We start from the raw sequence: 21,087 nt of genomic DNA on the forward strand, positions 1-21,087 counted from the left end.
AATCCAATCGGTAAGAATCGATTCATATCGATTGTTGTTCGACTATGACAATTATTATTTTTTTAAATACGTATTCATTACAATGACATTTATAAAACCTTTTTAATATTCTAATAACACTACCAAAAATATTTAAATAACTAAATGAAATCTTATTTCACACACACCTCATTATACACCTTATTTCGAGTCATCAAAAATACAATCGATTTTTATATCGATTATTTTTATTCATCACCACATTATTAGCATGGCAACACTGAAAATATTGTCACAGCTGTTATCTGTCATTCGCTTTGTTTTGTATTTTTCATCGTGAGTGTTGTTTAGTTCTCAAAACCAAGTTTTTGCCAAAATAAAAGCAGAAGAGTGTTGTATAAGTTTCCCTTTTGACATCTTTATTTTTTTGACCATGGTCCTCGATGCTTCCCTTCCCGATGACCCTGGCATACTCTCGAACTACGAATCTCACTCAACCAATGACCAATGGCTCACTTTCGGACATCGAACCTTGCCTAAACGCCGACCACGGCTTACGTATGGACTCCGACCCGAGCCCCAATGTTAACCCCAGCCCGATTTTGGATAATGCAACTAGCAATTCCTCAACCTCATGAGGAACCTATGATATNATTAAAATAATAATAATAAAAAAATGGTGTTTTATTTTGCTTCTAACCTTTCTAGTCTTAATCAAAAAAAATTTTTTTTAAGGACTTGGATACAAAATGATATTTATATTCTGTTTCTTACTGGTATAGACTATTTAATAAATAACAAATTACATGCTGTAATGTCTGTCCACCTCAGGCCAAAGGCCCCATACTAAGTGGGCATAACCCTTTGTAGCGATGAGTTCACATCATCGCGTCCTGTCATTGGTCGCGGCGATCTATGCACGACGCACGTGCAGTGATCGCCGACGCGAGCTGCACGCGTTGGTTTGGCTGAAGCGTTATAGTTAGGCTGGTTTTAGTGTCACGCGGACCGTCCGGTGCGGACCCGCTCCGCACGCCAATCTGTATGAACTTCTAGGGAGCGTTTTAGAGTAATGCGGTCCGGAGGAACCGCTCCGCTCCCTAGCAGTTCATACTGATCGGCTGTGCGGAGCGATCCGCACTGACAGTCCGCGTGACACTAAAACCAGCCTTAATATTCAGCCTGCAGTCAGTAAGTAACACAAATGCATTTAGTTACATTTGATTATGTTTATTAGACCAGCTTTGGCGGTGAACCAAATTTAATGGTACTCGCAATTAAGTTTATTACTTCACTAACTTTTACAGTGTTCTTTCTATTTTAGTAGAATAAGTCTTAGTTGCTAAAACCAATAACTTTGAAACGGTAATGAATCAAGTTGCAACCGTTCTTGATGTGTTTATGTGACACTTTCAGACTTTTAGTTTGACTTTGACCGAAGTAGCAAAGTGACATCAGAAGTAAATAAGAAAATTGGTAATCCTAAGAGACCTCTCATATAAAACGAGATAGGTATTGATTAAAACGACAGAGACAAAAATATCTGAAAATACGACTAGTGTTATGGTACGGACGTTTAACCCGAATGAAAATTATATTATTAACTAGCTTTCCGCCCGCGGCTTCGCGCGCGTGGACTACATTATCTACATATTTTGGGGAACCCTGTTTTTTTCCTAAATAAAATTTAGCCTATATGTTACTCGTGGATAATGTAGCTTTCGAATGGTGAAAGAATTTTTAAAAACGGTCCAGTTGTTTTTGAGCCTATTCATTACAACCAAACAAAGTTTTTCTCTTTATAATATTAGTGTAGATGTATTTATTCATAGATTGAACTAATAGCACAACACAAAATTTTAGTTTAATATTAAATTCATATTATAAACGCAGCACACAAAGTAATCGATATGATATGAGCTTGCAATATTTTCATAAATCAGAGTTAGGTAATCTACATTCTGAAATTAATTTATCTAAACCTGAATTATTTGTCCACAAACCAGCTTTTCAGCAGTAGTAAACTGGTCAAATGGAATCTAGCTTCTTTTTTCAAGCCAGCGAACAGTTAAGTTGATTTGCCCCCGACACAGTAGTCGCTAGAATCTTATCGCTTACGTCATCGTTGGTTTGGCGCCAGAACAACACAACTCCACCATTTTAAACGTAAATCTAATAACTGAAAATGGGCAAGATCCTCTTTACATTGTTGGGTGGGAAATACTACTTAATTTAGTATCATGTGAGGAATGTGTTCGAAACTCTACACACTTTGGTTTTTTTACTAGTTTTATGAAAAGTGTGTGAATAATTCTAGGTTACAATGATAAAACATTTATACAACGACTCATTGAAATGAATTAGACTGGTCCGGGCTAGCTAATAATATTTTGAAGCCTAAAGAAAATATTTTATAGAATAACCGGTAATTTCATTCAATTTAAATTACAACAAAGTCAAATACCCATCCATAAATATCCTATATTGCGTTTTAACATATTATACGAATTTTAATATGCAAATACAAATCTTTCGCGCATACTTACAACTAAAAAAGTATCTACCCACTTAAATCTTAACCTGCTGAAATTCAGTAATACAGGCAAGTCATTATAAAGTTATACAGCGATTGTTTCTACGATGACGTCATACAACCAAACTTTAACCGTCCATAACCGCTGTCAGCGTGTGACTTAAAAATGTCGGCCCACTCTTGGTCGACTGCCAGACCCGAAGTTTGTCTTTATCTCGCGAAAAACTCGATTTGCTTCGGCATAATGATCGAAACGGAATGTTATGGTTTTTCTGCTGGAACGCTACCAGAGTTGTCACCAAATCTTGTTGATACGGTCATGTGTTTTGTTGTGAGAATACGAAATAAGCAAAGTGTTATGTGCTTGGCACTGACACTCACTACAATTGACACATTTTAAAATACGAAACGATTCTATTTTGGCAACAAGTAGATATGTCACCGGAAAATAACTAAGTAGATTCCCTGCGTGATCGAATCAGAAATGAGGAGATCCGTAGGAGAACCAGAGTGACTGACATAGCCCGCAGAATCGCAAAAATCAAGTGGCAGTGGGCGGGGCACATAGCTCGAAGAGCTGATGGCCGCTGGGGCAGGAAAGTTCTTGAGTGGCGACCACGAGCTGGAAGACGTAGCGTGGGCAGGCCTCCCACTAGGTGGACCGACGATCTGGTGAAGGTCGCGGGAAGTACCTGGATGCAAGCGGCGCAGGACCGGTCTTTGTGGAAATCCTTGGGGGAGGCCTTTGTCCAGCAGTGGACGTCTTTCGGCTGAAACGAACGAACGAACGAACGAGATCCGCAAATTTATAAATTTCCTAGGAAAATCAACTTTTGTAGTATTCTAAACGAGAGATAATATTTTAAATAAATGTTTTACGCCCACAAAGGACAGTGCCAATCCATGTATGGAAGTTGGACCAAGTGCTGCCCAGAATGAAACTATAGTGAGTTTTGTTCCTCAGGCCAATACTAATTTGTAAACCGGAGCGCACTGAAATCTGTCCCTGGAGTTAAGAGAAAAAAAGAGTTTTGTTTGGAATTATTTACATACAAAATATCATCGATGTATACCTACTACGCATAAGATTTCGCGATTTTGGCATTAAATAACACTCGCTATTTTGAACTTAACCATACTGCATCCGTACACCTTACTTTAGTACGGCTTCGACATTATTTATAAGCGATCAAGCGTTGTTGCAGTAGTTTGATTACTTGACCGAAATTAATTATTTCCAAAATGGAGCAAGAAGTTTTAGCTTAAAATAACTTCAATAATCGATTGTAATACACCAATAAATTGATTTTTCGGAAGGATAGAGAACTAAAACTTCTTGCTTCATTTTGGAAATAATGATTTCTGTCAACTAACCAAACTATTGCAACAGCGCTAGATCGCTTATAAATAATGTCTAAGTCGCACTAAAGTAAGGTGTACGGATGCAGTATGGTTAAGTTCAACATAACGAGTGTTATTTAATGCCAAAATCACGAAATCTTATGCGTAGTACGTATATATCGATGATATTTTGTATGTAAATATTTCAAAACAAAACTCTTTTTTTCTCTTAACTCCAGGGATAGATTGCAGTGCGCTTCGGTTTACACATTAGTATTGGCCTGAGGAACAAAATGCACTATGGGTTGATTCTGGGCAGCACTTGGTCCAGACCCTGGCACTATCCTTTATCAATTTCGACGTCTCGTGGTAATAACATTGCTGGCAGGCATTCAATACATATTAATTTAATCATAATAATCAGCCCAAAGTACCAATCAGTTGCAATAGACACGCATTATACAAAATTTTATTTCAGTTTATTGAACAGTTTGGATGAAACCATCAACTGTTTAATATTAATGCAAGCAAAATACAGTTAATTGAAATTTAAATCCACGCGAGTTTGATATGATAGCTTAATTATAAAACCGAGGCAGTACACGAATTTTCGAGTGGTTACTGCGATGTTAAAACATGTATAATATGAGTAAGCCTTTGTTTTGTGTGTGACGGGGTAAACGTATTTGTATACAGAGTGGAATTTTGTAATGCCACCTGAAGGGAAAGTACTCGTAATATTATTGTAAATAGTTTTTTTTTTGTAAAAGAAAACATTCCTTTATTTTTGAAAAGAAATAGAACTGCATTCAAAGATTTCCAAAAATTTGCTTGCCACACCCGGGAATCGAACCAATTAAAAATTACAGCCTGTATTTTTATTTCATCGATTGTTAGGGATATAAGGATGAAATCTCTCTAACAAACTTGATAAATCAAATGAAAGGAAAACCATGAAATCTTAAATAATTTCAATTATGTTACAGAAAATTGTATGGTATGGTAGTGAAGTTTCGAAAATTTTTCAAAAATCTTTGATAGCAGTTCTTTTTCTTTTCAAAAAATAAAGGAATGTTTTCTTTCAGTAAAATTTTCTATCTACAGTATTAAGAGTACTTTCCCTCCTGGCGGCATTACGAAATTCCGCCCTGTATTTTAAACGTAACATTGGTGGCAATGTAAAGGTGGTGGAATTCAACATTATAATAATGTAATAGAAGTAGTTTTGAGCTAATTAGATTGATTTCTGATTAGATTCTACTACAAGTAAAATGAGACACATTGGGGGTAGTTTTACTCAAAGAAATGGATTCAATTGATACTTTAGTTTCCAATCTGAGCAGGTCTCCTAATAATCTAGTATGCCATCACTAATCTCATGTAGTCCATTCGTTTCAACCATAAACCGTCCACTGTTGAAAAAATCTTTTATTGTGGGATGGTAGATCATTCACTGAAGGAAAGAATATCCACAATTAGAAGCTGTCAATTAAGAACGTGTGTAGCTAAACACGGAAGGAATTAACTAAAATGTGATGTACACAACGCTAAGCCGTGTGTCTCTAAAGGCCCAAATTATCTCCTATATTACACTCTTTGTGGGGCATTCGGTAAACAGCGGCAATTTGCCGTAGGGTCCTGCCCAATTGAAACGTACGGCCCCCGGGATTTGTTTTGGTGGGAATGGTATTGTCCGAGCGCGGGCAATGGTGCGAATAAGTTCTTAGTGTTTTTGTTAATGACCAACTTAATATGCTATTTCAGGAGGTATTTATCGTGTGTCTTGGATAATTGAGGCCGCGTCTTTAGTAATGGTCTAAGTAACCAGTCACAGGGTTGTTTTAATCAGTCTTGACGTGCCATCTTCATCATCATTTTAGCCACAGGACGTCCACTGCTGAACATAGGCCTCCCCCAATGTCATCCATATTGCCCGGTAGCGGCCTGCATACAGCGCCTTCCTACTAGGGCTGCTGAGGTCATCGGTCCACTTTGACGTGGCAGATAGATAAGTAAAGATAAAATTGAACATTTTCGACAGTCAGGCTAATTAATTGCCTTTAGTATCAATACTACATAGAAAATAGTGCGTTGTCAGTTTGTCCGGCGTGGGAATTCAACATAAGGTTGACGAATCTATACTAGTAGCTCCATTAGTTCAAATCAAATAATAACACTTTTACAACACAGGTATGATAATGACAGTCCAAACCGTATTACTTATTCAATTCATGTCGATGTCGTCGGTCCACCTTGTAGGTGGACGTCCCACGCTGCGTTTTCCGGTACGCGGCCTCCATTCCAGAACCTTTCTGCCCCATCGGCCGTCAGTTCTGCGTACTATGTGCCCTGCCCATTGCCACTTCAGCTTGCTAATCCGTCGGGCTATGTCAGCGACTTTTGTTCGTTTACGGATCTCCTCATTTCTGATTCGATCTCGCAAAGAAACACCAATTCAATTGTAACATCAAAAACACACAAGCTATAAATAAATAATAATAAATATCCTTGGACATTTTACACTACGCTTCTAATAGTCCCAACCTTAAGCAAAGCTTGCATTATGGGTACTAGACAACGGATATAAACATACTTAAATACTTGTTTTTGTAAATGCATAGGTAGGTACTTTTTATACCTAATAACACCCAGACTCGTCACATAAATTAAAATTCATCATTTCAATTTCTGCCCGGCCGGGTATCGAACCCGGGACCTCTCGGCATAGTAGTCCGTTCCGAACCACTACACCAAACGGCCATAAATTGTTTTGGTTAAAATATCCTTCAATTTATTGGTCTGTAGCTAAACTCATTATATCGGAGTGAAGCATTGAAACTGAAAACATCTGGAGTTCCCTGGAGGGAGATGCACTTTACTCAAGTGATCCCGGTGAAAACTTTCCATTTAGTTCTGGAGGGTTTTAATAAATTAAGCAGCTCTGTTTCAAGATGGCGCCTTGGGAGTCTTAAGATAGTACTCCACTTTGATCCAGAATAATTGCGGTTAACGAAATGAACGATTGAGGGTTACTGCTACCTTTTGATCTTTAAATAGGTATACTTAAACCTACTGTCGTGGATTTTTACTTGAAATTATTTTTTAGTTAATTAGGTATTATAGAAACCAAAGATTTTGGTCTGCTTGAATCATTATTAGAGGTCTTACTCTAGAATTCTTTCAGCTCATATTAAAGAAAACCTATTTTACTAAAACTGAAAGCAATTGACTTAAACACTACTTTGATTACTTAATATAAACAGATATTATTTATTTCTTATCAATGCACTTTAGCATGGTAAATCATTAGGTAAATGTGTACAAGAGTTCAGTAAACCTCCAAATAAAGTTACCCCCATTTGTAATTCGTTAGAGCAATCCAGCTTAATCACTGCAGAGTTGCAAACAGCGTTTAAACCAACTCAATAACTCTAAATGCTTATAACCGAATGAAAATCGCGTTAAAAGCTGGCATTAAGGCCACACGTCATTACTGCAGTAATTAGCTAAACGGCCGATAATTAGCGTTGACAACTGCCTGTCTGCTCTCGTTAGGCTGTAGCGGGGGGAGAACGAACAGTACACATACGAAAAAAATTTTAACTTAGTTCGATTCAGTCAAATGACGTGCTGAGAAGAAGCAGCGCAAGAAACTCAGTCACTATTCTATTCATCATTCATACTCAATCGAGTTAGCTGTCACAACTAGGTGGACCGACGATATAGCACGTGCCTGGAAGTCGTTGTGGAAATCCTTGGGGGAGGCCTATGTTCAGCAGCAAAACTTAACTTTTTAATTTGACAAGCAAGCTGTTCTCTACCTGACTACATTCCATCATTCTCTTTAACTGTGTAATTTAACTGTTCATAAATGAGTGCTTTTAATGAATCAATCATCAATCAACGGTGAATTATTTTCATACTACCTACATGGCTAATAGAAACGAATGCGTTTCATAAACTAGTTGTGACAAATCGACAAATAATGAAGGATCCATTATTACTGTCTGGAATTAGTCTAAAACATGGTAAATTCTTTATTGTAAACTATAGCCCTCTAAGGCTTTTAAGAACTCTATACACCAAACCCGCCGACAGGAGGCTTGGTGTCGGGGGCTTTATTTCAAAAGAATTAGGTATGTGGAACACTTGAACTTTCTATGAATTTTGACATGTCAAAAAGTCGACTCATGTCGGTGGGTGTAAATGTTTTTCTATGTGATAAGTGTTTTTACAAAATTGATGAATATTATACTAGGCTGCAATAAATTTAAAATTGAATAAATATATTATTAAATGAAATATAATTAAATAACATAATTAATAATTGTTACTACTGATCTAAAATTGTAACTTCTTCTTTTATTTTGTAAAATGTATACTTAATGCTTGCTATGCCCTTGCAGGGTGCATGTGATGCGCTGCCCTACCATTCACCAACTATCAAACCACATGTAATGCAATGCAATAAATGATATTTTGATTTGATTTGATTTGGGTGGTTTGGTTTGGGTTTGGTGTGTAGACTAGATTAGACACTTAATTTTGGCTTATCATAGGAAGTCACCCACTAAGTTTCTTGTACTTCTCTTTGGATGAACTCTCAGTATTTTCCCAAAGCAGAAGTTGAATCAAATATACGGGGCGTACAAATACGCTTTTTTAAATGCTGATCCCGAACCGAATAATTTTTATGATCTTCTGACTCGTCGCTTCATATTTAAATACTACACCCCAAAACATGCTGACATAACCCCATTAAAACTGCACAATGCCGTAAACGCTCGGAACAAACCATTTTACATTGATATTTTTGCATTAAACAAAATAATCTGTCCATTGAAACGTCCCGATGATTAAAACTGGCACATTTTCGAATGCGACGTGTCGGTAACTCGTGTAATCGTTTTACCGTTAATCGAGCAGTTTCAGTTAAATCCACACTACAAATATACACTTTCACGTGTCAATTCCAGAAGGCTGAGAATCAAACAAATAACATTTTTAAAGTCATTCTTGTAAACTTGTCAACATAGCGGCTTCATTTTGAATTAGGTTTAGAAGTTAAAGTTTAAAATTATAATTTTGCCACTAAAATACAGATAGTAACGACTATTTTCCATCAGTTCAATCCCCTTTTATATCCTCATGCATTGTTTCATACAAGGTAATCCTATATAGACATTCGTTATAAAATATCTAAATATGCCTATAAGTACTTGCAGTCATTACACATTTGCCTCCAGCAGAATTCGAACCTGAAAACGAATTTGCCCTTGTAAATCCTTTAACTGAACCACCAGTTCAAGTGGCATTTTCAAGTAAAATAATCACTGTAGTGTAGTGTCGTAGTAGCGACTTAGGGACTACATATCAAACAGAGAGAAAAACATCAATCTTTCAAACTGCGATCTCCAACCCGCCTGCCAAGCATGGGGATTATGGCAAAACCCTCCACTATAGTGGAGAAGGCTCATAGTCCAGCAGTGGACTGTAAAGGGCTGTTGATGATGATGATGATGAATCACTGTTAGTAGTTCACATCATGTAGTGTAGCGCACCTTTAGCAGTAATGAAAGGCGCATGCATCACGCGCTGTCAGGTGTCCGCTGATTAAGTACCATTAAATTACGGCTGTCAGCTGTTTAGTGACGTCACGGGTGCACTGCGTAATCATTATGATTGATGGTGCGCTCGTTTTGTTCATTTGTTATGTAATCGACATAATTAATGTTATCGACAGACGTCATACAGTAAGGCTGAGTTGCACCACCAAACTTTGACCGTTAATTTAACGATAACCGGTGATTTTTATATGGAGTTTGACAGATTTCTGACGTTTGTTACATTCAAAGTAAGATGGTGCAACCCAGCCTTAGTGTCAAATAGTTTTTCACACCCAAAGTGGCTAAAAGCTGTTGACAACACAACCTTATTCCAATGAGGGCTATCGTTTTAGCGCTCACCAGTTAGCGCCACTGTAGAGTAAGGTCCTGTCACTTGCTAGTCGCGAAGACAGTGGCGCCAACTGGTGAGCGCTAAAGTGGTAGGAGGACTAGCGCATTTGCACTCATCAAGATGGCGCCACTGTAGAGTAAGGTCCTGTCAATCGCCAGGGGTGCCAACTGTTAAGTATAAAAACGATAGCCCTCATTGTAACAAACGTGTTGCGAACTTATTGACTACTTTGGATGTCACGAACTATTTGACGCTGACTGTATTTGATCATGACGTAGTATTTGCATGCTTATTTCGAATGACATTAAATTTAAAATCTTCATAAGTCTCAAGAATAACAAAAGGTATATTTTGGCCAAAACGTATGAAACTCGAAACCCGCCCTGACGGGAGCGAACGTATCTAGCTTTCTTGCTAAAGAATTATTCCGGGATGCATTCTGAGACTCTGTATGTCTTAATAATAAAATAGTTGATGTATGGTATGGTTCTAAAATTCCAACGGAGAAAATCGTAGGGTTTATGAAATTCACACATTAATTATGTGTTGCAACTAGACGCAGGTATGAATCAAAACTTGAAACAGCTACTGTGCTTGGGCATCGTTTTGAAATTCAATCATACTATACCTATATTCTATAGCTTAATGATACTAGGTACACCTTTGAAGTAAGATGGTCAGTTATACATTATAGCTATGCATCATAATTCTGACGCCATAACTGCAATGTTAACAGCATTGTTGGGTTCGGACAGTTCCATTGAAGATGAAGCTCGCTTCCACCTTCGACCTGATCATCACTTACCGCTATGTGAAATGCAGGCAAAGAGTTTCTTCGGTGTAGATTAATTTCTTTAGATTTTTTGAAGTACCTTTTATTTATTTTTTCAATAAATTATTTTTACCCTTTTCCAAATATTCTATTTTATTCTAAGTCATATAGAAAAGCGGTGAATTCTCATCCAATGAATAATCTAGCACGTGCGATATAGAAGTGCAGTGTCTGCCGAGCCAGCCCGGAACACCTGTGACTCCAGGGTATTCTCCCAAAGTAGGAACCGACGTGGATTTTGCTTAAAATTTTAGAGGCAGTTTTTGTTCAGCAAGTCTTATATTTACACCAAGAGAGAGTTTGTGAAAATGTTATTTTATGACGATTTTCATGTTCAAATGACACCAGTTTAATTGCAAATAAATGATTGACATACGAAACAATATTAATCCTAAGAAGGAACCGACGTAGATTTTGCTTAAAATTGTTTGTGGAGCAAGTTTTTGTTCAGCAAGTCTAAATTTACACCAAGAAAGAATTTCGGTGTAGCGACCCTTTGCATTTCAGATATTCATCTGAGCTGCTGAGTATGATGTTTTCATGCAAAACTACTGGCCGGATTTTTACTAATTTTACAATGTTATACCTAACAGTATGCTTCCACACGCGGATTTGCGGGCAGAAGCTGGCACACATAGTAGCTATAGTATTAGCGCTTAACACAGTGAAATATATCAGAAATTTTGCTGGTGTTTGACGTTACAGAACATCCCATGCCGCTCCCATACCCCGCAATGACTGAGTTAAAAGCTAGATCTATAAATCTTTGGACAATTAATCTTTGGACAATTTCACACAGGCAGCGCCAGCTAGCCCCAAAGTAAGCAACTTAATGCTTGTGTTATGGGTGCTAGCTTAACGGATATACTACTTATATACGAGTACTTTTTTTTTAAACACATAAATATTATACATAGTCACACCCAGACCCGTCACAGAAATTAAAATTCATCATTTCAATTTCTGCCCGGCCGGGAATCGAACCCGGGACCTCTCGGCATAGTAGTCCGTTCTGAACCACTACACCAAACGGCCGACTGATATATCTATAGTAACATACTCGTATATAATGTGCCGTCTCCTTAATTTAACATGAACTAACCGCATTGTTTAATCGTTCCAGGTAAGTGCCGGAGTTCTTTGCGGTCACTGGAGCGGGTCTGGGCACCGAGCATGCACTGCGGTGGCGGTGAGCTTACGTTTTAAGTTCGTTTTTTCTTGTGTGGGATTTACGAACGTTATCTAGACTTGATTTTTTGTCACAAAAATGGTTTGACTGTTGACAGCTATTGCTATTGCTGATTCAAAATTTTATTAAAATAGTAAGACACGGGTCTTAACGGCTGACAATAGTGACTGAGTTTCTTGCGCTGCTTCTTCTCAGCACTGGCCCATTTATTGTCCCGAAGCAGTGGTAGGGTTAATATTGGGACGTGTAAAAGCGCTTTTTTAAAGCCTATTTGCAAAAATAAATGAATTTTATTTTAATTTTTTATAACGCGACTTTTATTAATGAGTTACATTATATACTCACGGCATCTGCATCATCACTGCAGCATCACAGCCAAAACGTCAAGCCGTGAGTACAAAATGTAACTCATTAATAAACGTCACGTTAAGACCCGTGTCTTACTATTTGAATTGAAATGGAACGCGAAAGTTAAAAATCAAAATATTATTCTGAAGTCTCAATAAAAATCTTTTAAACTTTTATGCAAAATTGCAGCGTAAATAATCTCCTACCCACATCAGACTAGCGCATGGTTTAGTTACTTTTTATCAAAAAGATACAGACGAAGTTATTTTACTTAGTTCTATAAATATCTTCAGTAAAATAACTTACAATATGATTGCTTTGATGAAGTCGAGCGGTTACCTCGATAGTGGGTCTCACAGAGCAATATAAGTGAGTGAATAAATAATAAATGATATTCATCGACGACTGCCAGTGGCAGTGCCAGCGGCAGTGGCAGTGCCAGCGGCAGTGTCGGTGGCGATTTGCAAAACATGCGCTTTACTCGATTGCAATCTCGCTGAGTGGCTCGTGGCTCGATGCGCCATTTATTATATTATCAATCAGCACTTTCTGTTTTATATTTTTGATCTTTATCAATACAGCTAACTTTTGCTCGCGGCTTTGAATGCGTGAATGCGTCTGTCACAGAAATTCTATCGCAGTCGACCATTAAAAATCCAAATAAAACAATCATAATATAGTTTTTCCCTCGGTTTTAGGCCGAGTTGCACCACTTAACTATAACAATAACCGGTGCTTTTTGTATGGAGTTTGACAGACTCTTGACATTTGTCAAAGTTAAAGTAAGATGGTGCAACCCAGCCCTGCTACTTTTCAATAAAATCTGTTCTGTTTTGCGCAAAAGCAACAGAGAGAAAAAGAGAGTCGATGGATGATTGTTACTAAAAAAAATACATTTAGCATCAGTAGGATTTCTTTGCATTTTGGAAATAGAAATAGAAATCATTTATTTTCGTAAGAGACACGCTACATACCTACATATTTGTTCAAATTATACATAAAGCAGTTTGTAAGTGCATGCGTGCTCTACCGAATGTCGGCATGCAAAAACTTAACAAAATTGTCACATTAAACAAAAATGTCACATTAAAATTGGGACAAAGCAGAAGTGGTTTTACTTTAGCACCTAAGATCTTATGGCTGGAATATGCTCTTTAAATAATTTGTGATTTCTGGCTCAAGTAACTCAAGCTATGTATCCTGGCAATGCATCATCATTTCAGCCATAGGACGGCCACTGCTGAAAATAGGCCTCCCCCAATTATTTCCATGTTAATTTGCAATGCACAGCAATAGGTCAATGAAAATCAACTTTTCAATATTATTTTCCATACAATGAAATTATCTACTAATCATTACAATTTGTAAACTATAAATAATCATACACAATTTTAAACTCTTCACCTTTCAGTTGCATGTCCGGAAAGTTTCGAACATCGTGAAAATTCCGACAGTTCAAATAGCGATGAATTTAGTCGGTAACCGATGAACATGTCAAAGCAAGTTTGGGACGATAAAAACTAACTTTTGGTGGCCCTGTTATGAATGGTTTGGTCTGGTCTGGTTTAATATTTTGTTTGGAGTTTTCCACAGGACCCTGCAAGGCTATTAGTAATTTTTTAACAGTTATCAGTTTTTTAATGTATCCAGTGTTTATAAAGGTTCAAACAGTTGGTACTGTTTGAGTTTTTAGATTTTAATAACTTTAAAATTATTGATTTGTTTTCAAAGAATTTAATCAATTTAATTGAGGTGTTTGTACTTTAAGGATGTGCCTATTAAGACGATTGTAAAACTTAACTGTTTTAGATCCTGAGTATAACGCTAGTTTCTGTAACTGTCCGTACTTAAAATTACAATGAAATTAAATACTAAGATTCACATTGATAGAAAAAGAAGACAATAACTGCCTAAATTGTGATACGTTAGGCATTTCCATCTTACTCGTTTGTTTCAGCCGAATGACGTCCACTGCTGGACAAAGGCCTCCCCCAAGGATTTCCACAAAGACCTCCATCTCACTCAGTCATATTGAAATTCCAGAGAATGTAATAAAAGTCTATAAAATGGTACGGAACTACGGAAGTTACTTATAGCAATAGCGCCCCAGTTATTTAAATATCACTTGTTCAAATCAATTCGATACAAAATCTCGATTCAAAACCGTTTTATCTGGCCCCGGTTATCTCCAAAATTGAATCCTCCGATTCCGAATGCAAAGTAAGTTTCGATCTGCGACATTTTGTATAATAATAGATTAGTATACTATAGTATAGTGTGTAAATGTGGGAACTATTTTCACCCTTTTGCTTTTGTTTGATATTACTTTTATTCGAATGGAAATATTTTTGTGTGAAGACACTCCGTTCAGTTACTTTCCCGCACAATCCCGGGATGTTATTATTTTGTCACTCAGTTCCAAACTGAGAGCTAGATTTTTACATCTAAAACGGTATTTTTGTTTGATCAAATCTCACAATCGATCATCCACAATAATGGAGTTCAATTTCGGTATTTTTTCTTTTACCCTCTATCATGACTTTGTGGTATTCAAATGACAAGGAAAGATAAAAAGAAATTAGTAAGACAAAAACAATTAGGCAGAGTTGCACCACCTAAATTTAACCGTAATAACTATAACAATAATCGGTGTTTTTTTTATGTAGTTAGACAAATTTTTGACGTTTGTTAAAGTTAAAGTAATATGGTGAAACTCAGCCTTAGTTAATTAAATTATAATATTAATAATCGAACTTAACAAATAAATTGATAATAATATCTATTTAGTAGGCTTAGCTCGACAGAACTACGCGAAATCATATCATAAATCAATGTGGATTTCAGTAACAATTTATTATAATCTTCATAATACCGCGTCCAAATTATTGTGAGCTGCAAATAACACATTCCCAAATAAATTAGCGATATCGCAGTAAATTTGCTACGCAAAGTCCTTTTACCGTTCGTAATGCAATATTTCAGGCACAATGCCTCAGCAATAACACCGTTACTACTAATATTGTTACTGCATAATTGAATACGCGCGGTGTATTGGCTCGGTACAGCGCCATCTGTGGGCCGAACAAAGGACCATTTGCGAGATTCATATGATTTGAATATCATGTTATTTCGTACGAGTCCTTCGTAAAGCTATATTTTATGGAAATTTGTACACGTGGGTTTAATTCATTTAATTGCTTGTTTGGAATATAGGTAAGCACCTTATTATTAATTCAAATTACAGTTGTTTATTTACATCGCATGTAGTGAAGAAATTGTTTTGATAAAGTGCGTTATTGCACCCTACAACTGTATTAAACTATTTCAAAATAAATTAGTATTTATCATTTTGGAGGCTCGGACCGTTAAAACAGGGTATTGGTAGAAAACCACCTTGTTTTGACGCATTATTTAACGTGCAGCTACAAATACGTATGTACTGTTTACTAACCTTTGTCGTAAATGCTGTCGCTCCATCGTATTGATTTACTTTTGTCCTTAAAGGAGTACCAACAGTAGTATTTACCATCGAGAATAACAATATTATGTTTGTATGCCAAGGTTTAAGTAACGAATACAACTAACAACTAACTACACCTTTAACGGCCATTAAAACAAAGCATTTTACTCCGTTACAAGAGTTAACTGAACTTAAAGTTTTAAGAGTAGTTTATTCGGGTGAGGTCCACCTCGAGGAGTTATTGTGCAAACTTTACTCAGTATAATAAGGCGCATATTCATAAGACAAGACTCAACTTGAGCATTAAAAGCATCGCTTAGTGACAACCACAAATCGTGAAATGTGGACTCTACAATGTTCTTATTTACTTAATCCCAACTAATATTATAAATGCGAAAGTAACTCTGTCTGTCTGTCTGTCTGTCTGTCTGTCTGTCTGTCTGTTACGCTTTCCCGCTTAAACCTCGCAACCGATTTTGATGAAATTTGGCATAGAGATAGTTTGAGTCCCGGGAAAGAACATAGGATAGTTTTTATACCGGTTTTTGAAACAGGGACGCGCGCGATAAAGTTTTTCTGTGACAGACAAAATTCCACGCGGGCGAAGCCGCGGGCGGAAAGCTAGTATAATATAACAACACTTTAACAATATAGAAATATAACAACACTTTCTTCGCACTGTCAGGCCCAGAACAGACGGTGAAACGCAACTGCTACGAAACTGCAACTTTCGGATGATTCTGATGAATGAAACTGAAACTGAAAGTTTCAAACTGGTCGCGTCATGTGTGGTCTTTCAACGGACGCTATGGCAGAAACTTAGATGCAACTTAAAAGTAACTAGCAGTTGCAGTTTTGTTGCAGTTGCGTTTCACCGTCTGTTCTGGGCCTCAGTTAAAATGTACCTGTGCCTACACTAAACTTAACATCAATAACACTATCAATTCTTACGGAAAATTGACAAATGGACATGAAGTAAATAATGACGATTTGCGTGTTTTATAGAGTAGGTACTAAAAATACGGTTCACGGTACGGTTGTAATTTTTATCAAACTCTGTCACTAAGACCTAAAATTTTAAAGGTGTCCAGTATGCTTACCATGAGTTTACTGTGCTCGCTAGCGACTGCGTAAATAAATGACAGATTGTGTACAGAGCGCCCCTAGCGGCTACTTTCAAGAACTAAAATCTTCATAGCTTTTTTTGACGCACTCGCTTGCAAGCACACTAACGTTAAACTCATGGTAAGCACTCCATTGTTGAAAATAGTCAATCGCCAAAACAATGGTTTTCCAAGAAATCCATTTATAACCAAATCTTTCCAACAGAAGGGTTGGCTTACTACTCCGGGCCTGGTTTGACAGCCCTGTTAACCCCTAAGCCGCCGTGACGCGCTTCGAGCGCTCGCGCAGTAAATTCGTTACGAACTTACCGAACGCTCGGCTTACGCTGACACAGCCGGATCATAAAGCTCTAACTTGCAAAATTGTTATTATGCTAGGATGATAGACTGGTTTTAAGGTAGACAAGTGCAAGTAGCATTGATATTTTTGTCACTAAATCGTAACTCAATGAAACTACATTATGTTAGCTAAGATGATAATAAACTGCGTTTTCACGTGCATATTGATAAAATAGTCACAAGAGGCTTTAAGTTGCTGGGTTTCATACTTAGAAATTGTCGGGATTTCAGGAAAGCATCTAGCAAAATTGCTTTTTTCAACTCACTGGTTCGGTCGGGCTTAGAGTATGGTAGTGTTGTTTGGACTCCTTTTTATGAAATACATAAACTCAGAGTTGAATCAATTCTAAAGAGATTTCTTTGGCATTTGTCATATCAACATAAGTTAGCGAAACAGCTCCCAAGTTACAATACACGCCTAAATTATTTTAAACTGAATAGCTTGGAAGACCGCAGGAAAATATTGGATATTATATTCCTGTATAAAATAATAAATTGGTACATAGATTGTCCTGATCTCGCTAAACAGATAAAATTCAATGTTCCCTTCAAACTAGCTTGGTTGTCCAGGTATATGCCGTTTAAGGCAAATGGTTTTAGGACGAATATGGGTCATTTCTCCTCTATCAACAGGATTAAGTCACAATAAAATTTAGCAACCTGTCACGTTCATCCGGGGCCAGCCATGATATGTCATCTTCGCTACGTAAATTCAAAAAACAAAGGACAATGTTCATTTCTGGCCTGGCGTGGACAAGCTGCTAATGAAAATATGAATTTGCCAAAAATTTTTAATTAATTTTTAAATTATTCACTTAGTGTAACTTTGTATCAATTTGCCTTTATAAAAATCCAATATAAATAGTACTTTATGTGATAATTACAACTTCCTGTCTTTAACACTCAATTCAGTGTTGCCAAAATGAATCTTATCGGTAAGAATCGATTCATATCGATTGTTTTTCGACTATGACAAGTAGTATTTTTTTTAAATACGTATTCATTAAAATGACATTTATAAAACCTTTTTAATATTCCAATAACACTACCAAAATATTTAAATAACTAAATGAAACCTTATTTCACACACACCTTATTATACACCTTATTTCGAGTCATCAAAAATACAATCGATTTTTATATCGATTATTTTTATTCATCACCACATTATTAGCATGGCAACACTGAAAATATTGTCACAGCTGTTATCTGTCATTCGCTTTGTTTTGTATTTTTCATCGTGAGTGTTGTTTATTTCTCAAAACCAAGTCTTTGCCAAAATAAAAGCAGAAGAGTGTTGTATAAGTTTCCCTTTTGACGACTTTATTTTTTTGACCATGGTCCTCGATGCTTCCCTTCCCGATGACCCTGGCATACTCTCGAACTACGAATCTCACTCAACCAATGACCAATGACTCACTTTCGGACATCGAACCTTGCCTAAACGCCGACCACGGCTTACGTATGGACTCCGACCCGAGCCCCAATGTTAACCCCAGCCCGATTTTGGATAATGCAACCAGCAATTCCTCAATCTCATGAGGAACCTATGATATGTATCAATTGTATAGCTGACATGATGCAGAGGAGGCGACATAGCCTAGAGCTTATTAAGTTCGGTTGGTTATAACGTCAGTGGATGACTCCTCAGCTGGTAAGTTATTGAATGAGCGTGTGGACTTGTTGAATACCTTTTACAATGTATTTGATCAACTACCTTTACCGTAGATTACCATAATCCTAATAAAACCTTTTTTTTAAGAAGCACCACTAGCACTGGTCACAGTTAACGTGGATTATCTTTGTTACAAATACGTTCCATAGACTGCATATTAACACGGAAAGAGAATCACATATTCGAAAATAATGTAATAATGGAACAGATTTCACCTCATCAAGTAAGTTTTTTCATAATTATTTTCATTATATTTTATTAAAGACATTGGCACACATTATGGAGATTATGGCAAAACCCTCCACTATAGTGGAGGAGGCTCATAGTCCAGCAGTGGACTGTAAAGGGCTGATGATGATGATTGGCACACAACAGTGTATATTTTTTTCTATACAAATACGTCTTACTGATAGATAAAAATTATTGACATCATATCTCAACATCTTAAAGAATGAATTTGAATGATACCATAATTAATTTCTTTGTTTCAGCTGCGGGGATCTGACCAAATATGTCATCCCTGATGGCAGTGAGCTGATCGAGCTGCTACACATGCTGTGGAGCCCCAACAAACACATGATGGGACGAGGATTCATTTGCCCTTATATTGGCCGAATAACAGTAGGTTGCTGTGCTCATGTTATGACAATTTTGTGGTTTTTGAGCTGGGCAAGGTATCAGGAACATGTATTTCCACCTGCCTAGTTCCTATACAATATTTTGTTGACCCATGAGTCAGATTAAAATAATAATAATAATAAAAAATGGTGTTTTGTTTTGCTTCTAACCTTTCTAGTCTTAAGCAAAAAAAAATTTTTTTAAGGACTTGGATACAAAATGATATTTATATTCTGTTTCTTACTGGTATAGACTACTTAATAAATAACAAATTACATGCTGTAATGTCTGTCCACCTCAGGCCAAAGGTCCCATACTAAGTGGGCATAACCCTTTCTGAATTGTATACTCCGACAGTTAGTTAATAATTCATTGTTTTGCATTCTGCCACTTTGGCGGCGTTATTGTTATCCAACATTCTGTGCATGTCGTGGCACCTTTAATTAAGGCAACACCTTAGCTTAATTTATTTATAAGGAAACTGTGAATGTATGGTGTATGTTTTGTTGGTTGTCCTTAAATAAATAAATAAATGATTAAACAAGCTATAGATCCTGGCAACACAGGTGTTGCAGCGGTGGGAACGAGATGTGGGAAAAGTCACAAGATGATTAGTTTTATTTCCAGCCATTTGTACATTACCTCCCCAACCAGGCTAGTGTGGGGAGAGACGACCAAATCTTCCATTTGACTCTGGTAAATTAGAGAGGGTCATGTTCCTGCAGGGGAGACTAAAGGATCTGTTGATGATGAATGAAGAAAGAAAGATTCTTAGAATAGAAAGAAATAATATAGAAAGAAAGATTCAGATTTCATATTTATTGGAAAAATTGGAAAGATAGCAATTTTATTGGAAATATTTTATTACTACGTTTTATTTCTTTGATAGGTCGTCTGTGGGTGGACTATATTTAGATCGTGCCCAAATATGTAGAACCATATTTGACGCTCAATGATAACATAAATGTTATTCATCCCAACTAATATTATAAATGCGAAAGTAACTCTGTCTGTCTGTCTGTCTGTTACGCTTTCCCGCTTAAACCTCGCAACCGATTTTGATGAAATTTGGCATAGAGATAGTTTGAGTCCCGGGAAAGAACATAGGATAGTTTTTATCCCGGTTTTTGAAACAGGGACGCGCGCGATAAAGTTTTTCTGTGACAGAAAAAATTCCACGCGGGCGAAGCCGCGGGCGGAAAGCTAGTATTATAATAATAGAGTAAAACCTACTAAGTTACACAAAAGGTGTGTATGTGTGTGTAATATTTAATGTACTGTTTCTAAAAATAGCAAAACGATGAGGTTTATGATGGATGAGGCAACAAGTGGATACTCGTAATACTCCAATTAACGCAAAGGGCAAAAGGCAAAGGGATATTGAGTTTCGGAAACAAAATTGAAGGGAACATCCATGATCTTCTTGCTTATCACATAATATTTTTTGGTATGATAATTTTAAATGCGGCTCTATTTATTTATGCGTTAGACATAAACAAATTCACCTTATTATCTTATTACATTGAAGTGAAACATTCAAAGTCAAAGTCAAAGTCAAAATTTCTTTATTTGTTTAGACTAATAAATAGTTCTTACAAATCGTCATTTTGCTCTTAAGGAGCCTCTACATGTCTCATAATCTTTTTACCCTACCAGCGCTTCGAGACCAACATTTGGCAAGTGCTGAGAAG

The 21,087-nt window shown here is 36.8% G+C and overlaps 2 long non-coding RNA genes across 2 annotated transcripts; one reads left to right on the forward strand and one right to left on the reverse strand.

Moving 5' to 3' along the window:
- Window positions 1–401: 401 nt before the first annotated feature.
- Window positions 402–18,855, reverse strand: LOC114365713 (uncharacterized). The gene is made up of 2 exons (XR_003656976.1): window positions 18,651–18,855; window positions 402–622 (listed from the first exon to the last, which is right to left on the reverse strand). It is a non-coding gene; the product is annotated as an uncharacterized LOC114365713 (long non-coding RNA).
- A 20-nt stretch (window positions 18,856–18,875) lies between these two features.
- LOC114365714 (uncharacterized) lies at window positions 18,876–19,379 on the forward strand. Its single transcript, XR_003656977.1, has 2 exons — window positions 18,876–19,001; window positions 19,270–19,379. It is a non-coding gene; the product is annotated as an uncharacterized LOC114365714 (long non-coding RNA).
- The last annotated feature ends 1,708 nt before the right edge of the window (window positions 19,380–21,087 follow it).

Source organism: Ostrinia furnacalis, unplaced genomic scaffold (genome assembly GCF_004193835.3).
Source record: "Ostrinia furnacalis isolate ACB-3 unplaced genomic scaffold, ASM419383v2 OfSCF7614, whole genome shotgun sequence".
Lineage (NCBI taxonomy): Eukaryota > Metazoa > Arthropoda > Insecta > Lepidoptera > Crambidae > Ostrinia > Ostrinia furnacalis.